Genomic DNA, 7,130 nt, shown 5'->3' on the forward strand with positions numbered 1-7,130 from the left:
AATGTGCAACATTTAAACGTTATGCACAAATATTTAGGTCAAAGGTCGAAAGATTATGTTGTTGTTGTGTTGTGCTCACACGACGCGTTAAAAAATAAAAAAAAAAATTTTTTTTTCGTTTTTTACATATTTAAATATTCTAGAATGTCATTTAACTACCTCTAGTTATTAAATTTTATGTAAAATTATTATTATTATTATTATTGTAAAAGTCTGGAGAGAGAGAAAAGAAAAAAACGGTTTGAAAAGAATAATTGGCGTGTTAAGTAATACAAATAAACCAAAATACGTGATATGCATAATAAAAAAAAAAAAAACCTAAAACAACAACAACCTCGCGGGGCTTATTATTTACCACTCTCGATTACAAATCAATGATTTTTGTTTCAATTAATGTTTAGAAATGAGAGAGAGAGAGAGAGACAGAGAGAGTGAGAGAGAGGGGCTAAATAGCTTCAGGTATTATCATAGGATTTTATAATTTGTTTATCCCCATTTTTATCAAAAAAAAATTCAACCTAATCGACGTTTTTTTAAAAAAATTTTAACGAAAAACAAAGAGAGAGAGAGAAAAGGGAAGGAAGAGTGAGAGAAACAAATAAAAAAAGAGAGAGAGAGAAGAAGGAGAAAGGGAGAAAGAAATAAACACAGAGAGAGAGAAAGAAAAAAAGAGAGAAAAAAAAACTTTTCCTTTTTCATCTGAAAAAAATAAACCAATGTGTAGTTTTTCTTTATGCGTTTGTAAATATTAATAATAATAATAATAATAAACATGATAATGATAATGATCATGATGATGATGATGACGATGATGATCATGATAATGATAATGATGATTTTATTATAAATTTAAAAAAATTTATTGTCGAAAACGAAACTTGAGCCATATATAAAATGCCTAAAATATTTTATTATTATTATTATTATTATTATCATTATTAAAATTAAATAATTGAATAAGACAATAAATTAACAATTGTGTAAAGACTTTAAAAATAGAAAGAAGGAAAAAAAAATTTTTTTTTTTTACAGTAAAACTCGTTTTGTTGTGGTTGTTGTTGTTGTTATATTCTAATTCATAGTCCAAACGAACGAGCGGTATAATAAGAAGCTGTTTAACAACAAATTATAATAAACGGGGGGAGAGGGGGGGGAAAGGTTGACCTGTTTTTTTTTTTTTATATTTATATATTTCCGTTACAAAAAAAAAAAATCTCTTGATATATGTTGCTATTATTATTATTATCAAACGATCGAGTTCATATAAACATCGCGTTTAAAAACACAACAAAAAAAATCGTCTGCTTTTGACGTATTTTATAAATAAATAAATAAACAAACAAACAAACGATTTTAGTTTTTTTTTTTTTTTTTGCGATCCTACTCACTCATTCGAAATTAAAGGCAAGAAATTATTGTTTGATCGAGACATCGAACTTGTCCCCCCCCCGCCCCTATTTTCCCCCCAGAATTTATTATTATTATCATCATTATCATTAACGGTAATTAACGCTTTTAAAATAAATTTAATTTTTTATGAAATTATATAAATAAATTGATGGGAAATTTTTTTTCTCACGCTAAAAATTTATTTTTTTTTTTCGATTTCGATTTTCTTTATTAAAAAAAAAACCGTTACAAACAAACTTCCAGTAAAATCTCATTATTATTATTATTATTATTTCGTTAATCGTAAACAATTTCTTTATTTTTCCATTTAATAAAAAATAATTTTTTATGTATTAAAATAAATTTTTTAAAAATTATTTTTATGAAAAATATTTAAATAGAATAAACGAGAGAGAGAAAGTATAACAAACAAAACAAACACACATGCACGCACGCACGCGTTTTATTTTTACTACAAGGATTCATTCACGAAGACAATTTTTTCTAGAAAAAATCGGGGGGGGGGGGTAAAGAAATTCTATATCTTTAAATATTTTTTGACGTGACAGCTTTATCGATCGATATATCGAACCGGTTTTCATCCATTTTTTTTTAATTTAATAAATCTCATACGGTTTAAATAAAAAAAAAAAAAACAAACGAAACAATGATTTTAATTTTTCTTTCGTACAAACAACAAACGAACAACGTTTGAAATATTTTAAGTCGGTTAATGAAGAAGACCACAAAAAAAAATGTCGTTTTTGTTAGTCAATTCAAATAAATAATATCTAGAATGATTTCATTAAAAAAAAAAAAGAAAGAAAAATAATTATGTGGTCCTTTCGGATGCTGCGTTTTAAATATTATATTATAATCACGTTGGTCAACCCACAAACAAAAAAAAAACAAACGGAGGGACAGACGGACGAACGGACAGACGATATTTTATTTAAAATTATTACCTTTTATTTAAAAAAAAAAAAAAAAAAAAAAACACCTTTGACCTTTTGAAATTTAAATAATTTTATTTTCGTTCCAGTTCCTCTCACCTTCCCCCTCTCACCCCCCCTCCCCACTCCCATCAACTCGTTTTCCAAAAATTTGTTAATTAATATTAGTAAAAAAACCTTTCGTCACGCTTTCGAACCTTGTTTTGAATTTTCCCTTTTGAAAACGATTAGAAATTTTTTTTTTTTTTTGCGTTTTCTACGCCGCGTGTCGGGGCTATCATGCAAGAAGGCGGTGAGTGTAAAAAAAAAAAAAAAAAGAAATGTGGAAAACAAAAGAAAGAATCAATAAAAAAAAAAAAAAGCATCATCGAAAGTGGAACTTGATAATAAATTTGTTTAAAAAAGAAAGAAAAAAAGTTGTTTGTTTGTTTGTCGAACGATTTCTTTCCCTCGAGTTAAATATATATATTTCGGTCGGTATAAAGAAAAGAAAAAAACATGTCTGAAAAAAAAAAAACAATCGAAGGAGAATATTCCAGAAGAAGAAGAAGAAGAATTAAAAATTTCGGGTGTTGTACCTTCGGTTATAGATAAAAAAAAATCAGGGCATGTGAATCCGCCTCACGAAAGTAAAAGTTTATTTAAAACTCAGGACTCGTTTTAAATAAATTATTAAAAAAATTTTGTAAACCACCTCGATAGAGAGAGAGAGAGAGAGAGAGACAAAGAGGTCGAGAGGTCACGTACAAAAAAAAAAAAAAAAACCATGTATTTAATTATTATTTTTCTACACCTTATCGTCGTCGGACCGAATGTAACAGTTTTAACACGCGGGAGTGTGCGCGTGTTTGTGGGTGGGTGGGTGTGTGGTTGGGTGCGTGAGTACTCGGGTGGGTGAGTGAGTGCATGTGTACTTGAACGTACTGGTACGATCGAATCGGGATGAATGTAAAAAAAAAAAAAAAATCCCAATGACGATGATTTAACTATTTTTGATCCTCCCTCCCTGTTGCACAATAAAAACGATGAGACGCCCATACGTCTGGATTTTTATATTATTATTATCATCGTTTGATTAATTAATAATAATAATTATTATTATTATTTTTAAAAAAAAAATCACAATATTAAATTTTTTTTTTGGGAATTTGTGGAAAATCCCATTCGTATGAATTTATACTCGCACACACACTCGTCGGAGGTAAAAGTGATTTGAGTGCCGTAATAAATAATACTAATAATAATAATAATAATAATAATTTTTTATATATATACAAACTGGTTCCCCGATTTTTTTTTTCCGATGAAATGTTTACCTCACACACACACACACATGAAAAAAAAAAGGGAGTTTGATAAGTATCTCCATCATTCATTAAAATAACCTTGTCATATAATATGTGAAAGGTGTACTACTACCACGTTCGATTTTATTTTTTTTTTTTTGCATCTTATAATGATGATAATAATAATAATAATAATAATAATAAAAAAATATCGATTTGTGGTAGTGTGCGTGGAAAAATCACCCAGCACCACTACTATTAGCACACATATTTTTTTTTTTTTTTTTTTAAATTTCTACTCATTCACCTTTTTCCCCCTTCCCCCCCACTTTTTTTTGTTTTCTTTCCGTCAGTATCATTAATGATTATTATGTATGCCATCTCAAAAAAGGAAATCAAAATTTTTTTAAACACGTCAATCAGAATGATAAATAATATAACTGTAATTTTGTTTTTTTTTTTTTTTCTCTCCATGTGAAACACACGATTAAAGGCGAAATTGTTATAAAAAAAAAAAAAAAATTTCGGAATGTGAATTACTTATATTTGAAAATGTTTTAGTATTAGTAGTAGTAGTGGTGGGGGTGGTGGTGGTAGCAGTCGGGTGATTTATATGAGTGTGTGTGAGTAAAAAAAAAAAATTTTTCTTTTAAATAAATGATCCGTAATGTTTTTTGGAAAACCCATAATTATAAAAACAAGGTAGTCGATGATGTCGGTTGAGGTAGGCGGGTGGTTGAAGGGGTAAGGGAAGGGGGGTAATTGTAATAAGTTTATTTAAAATATAACCGACTAAAAATAATTCCAGACGAAAGAAATAATTTTAATTCCAGGTTGTCATTTTAACGGTTAAAAAAGATATGTAAATTTATTTGACTGGTTTTTTTTCTCTTTTTTCTGTATCTGAGAACGTTTTGATCTTTTTTTTTTTTTTTTTTGTTAAACAATGTGAGAAAAAATTCGTTCCAGTTATTATTAAACAAATAAATCACGTGATAAGAGTGTTAATGATAATGATAATAATTTTTTTTTAAACAAATAATAAAATAGTAATGAAAATTTACTTATTAAAAAAAATGAAAAAAAGAAAAAAAAGGAAAAAAATTAATTAAAAGTTACGTAACGGTAAGAAAAAATAAATAAATATTTATTTAACCCTACAAACGATACGACAACACACAACAAACACAACAACAACCGTAAATGAAATCAAGAATCGTATAAGTAAAAGTGATCGAATATAATAAAAATAAAATTTTCCTTTTTTTTTAATAGGTTAATGTCGTTTTTTTTATTTTATTTTAATTATTATTAATTTCGTGATCGTGAGTGTTTGTTTGTACGTTTATTCGTTTGTTGTTGTGTAAAGTAATAGAACTTTAGTAAAAGTTGAAATGAAATAAAATAAAATAAAAGCACCTGTTAACCGAAAAACGAGGTCGAAAATTTTGTAAGTAAAAGTCACAACAAAAATCGTGAATTTTTTTTATATTTTTTTAACTTGTTTGTTCGTTTGTTTGTTAGTTCCTTATACCCCCTCCCCCTCCCCCTACCCGATTCAAAAAATGATAAATTGGACCGATAAAACCAAAAAAACAAAAATAAAAAAGTGTGCGCGTTTATTTTACCAAACGATTTTTATTACAAACAATACAAGAATACAATTTGTGTGACGTCATCAACAAAAATTTTCCGACGAAGCCCATATTAAAAAAATGTATATTATTATTATTATTTTAAAAACATCAATCAGGGGAAAAGTAAAGATCTCGTTCGGCATTGATTTATTATAACTCCGGAAAAAGAAAAAAGTGATAATAATAATAATAATAATATTTTAAAGTTAAACCGAAATTAATGCGTTACCACCTGGGCCGAATCGAACTTATTTTCATTGAAAATAATAAACAATTATAATAATAATAATAATAGTCGTAATGATGATGATGATTATGATGAACCGGTTCGTTTAAAATTACTTATTCGTTTAAAATAAAATAATAATAATGATGATGATGATGATAAAGCCTTAAGGTATAAAAAATCCTAACAAACTTTGATGCCCTTATCGAACCTAATTAAGCAATTTTTTTCGGTTTTTTTTTTTTTTTATTTTTCTCAACCGGTTTTTTTGATTTTTTTTAACAAAAAAAAAAAAATTTTCACGTGACGAAATTTTACGAAGTTTTACACGTTATTAAAAAAAAGTGGATGGGAAAACAAATTTCCTTGATACGAAATCGAATGGATCTTTACAAAAGTCACGTGACACCATTTTTTCTTCGTGTAATTTATAACGTAACACTCCGCGTATTGATGTCATCACTCACCGTTTATGTTTTGAAAAAAAATTTTTTTTTCTCTTTTCATTGCGTGCCCCCTTTCTCCCTCTTTCTTCCCTCTCTCCTCCCTTCTTTCCTCCTCCCCTTACCCCCCACAAAAAAAAGAAATTCTTAATTGTACGTATTTTTTAATGACGAGTCAGTCGTAATCACGACTCGTAAAAAAAAAAAAAAAACTGACCTTATTAACGATAATAATAATTTTTCTTTTTACTTTAACCGTTTTATATATTTCGAACGAGGTTATTAATAAATTAATTTAAACAATAATTATTATTATTATTATCGACAAACAATCGTCTGCTGTTTGTTGTGGTTGTTGTGATGAATTCGCGTCGACCAATTTTTTTAAGCGTAAAAAAAAACGTTTCATCTTCTTCTTCTTCTCGAAATCGGAAAAAAAAAATAATAATAATAATATAGCTAAAATAATAATAATAATAATGTCTGTAACAAATTGTTTACTTTGCAAAATGATGATGATGATGATGATGATAGGTTTAATTTGAACGTAGAAAAACACACAAAAAAAAAAAAATTGAAATCGAGACGTTTAGTTATAAAATTATACGTTTAGTTTTCGACACACGCGTGCAATTAAATAAATTTAATTATCGTTTAGGTGAGGGGAAAGGGGAGGAAGGGGGGAAGGGCATTGTATCCTCTTTTATTATTATTATTATTATTATTATAGGTTGGCAAAAAAAAAAAAAATTTGTTTTATTTTGCGATCTCTCTCTCTCTTAAATTTAAATTTTTTTTTTTTTTGAAACATTGCACGAAAGTTGTTTGTACGCCGTACAACCATCACCATCACCACCACTACCACCACCACCGGCATCAACGTCACAACCATCTAACAATTTTCTATAACTTTGTGTGTGGTCGTTATATGAAATTTTTTTTTTTTTTTTTTTATTCTTATAATTTTAAAAAATGCCGAAAATTTTTTTAGAAAATTATCTCGTTTTTAAAAAATAAATTTTTTTTTTCGTTTAACGGTATTTACCGCGCGCGCGATCGACAAACAAAACAATCGAAAGTGTGTAAAATTTTTTGGGGGGGTGTTTGTTAATAAAACAACAGGAAAATCGTTTTTCGCGGCCGTGGAGAGGGAAGGAAGGGAAGAAAACGTTTTATTTTCCGTCTTGAAGACAGTA

Source organism: Pediculus humanus, genomic scaffold (genome assembly GCF_000006295.1).
Source record: "Pediculus humanus corporis 1103172107368 genomic scaffold, whole genome shotgun sequence".
NCBI lineage: Eukaryota > Metazoa > Arthropoda > Insecta > Psocodea > Pediculidae > Pediculus > Pediculus humanus.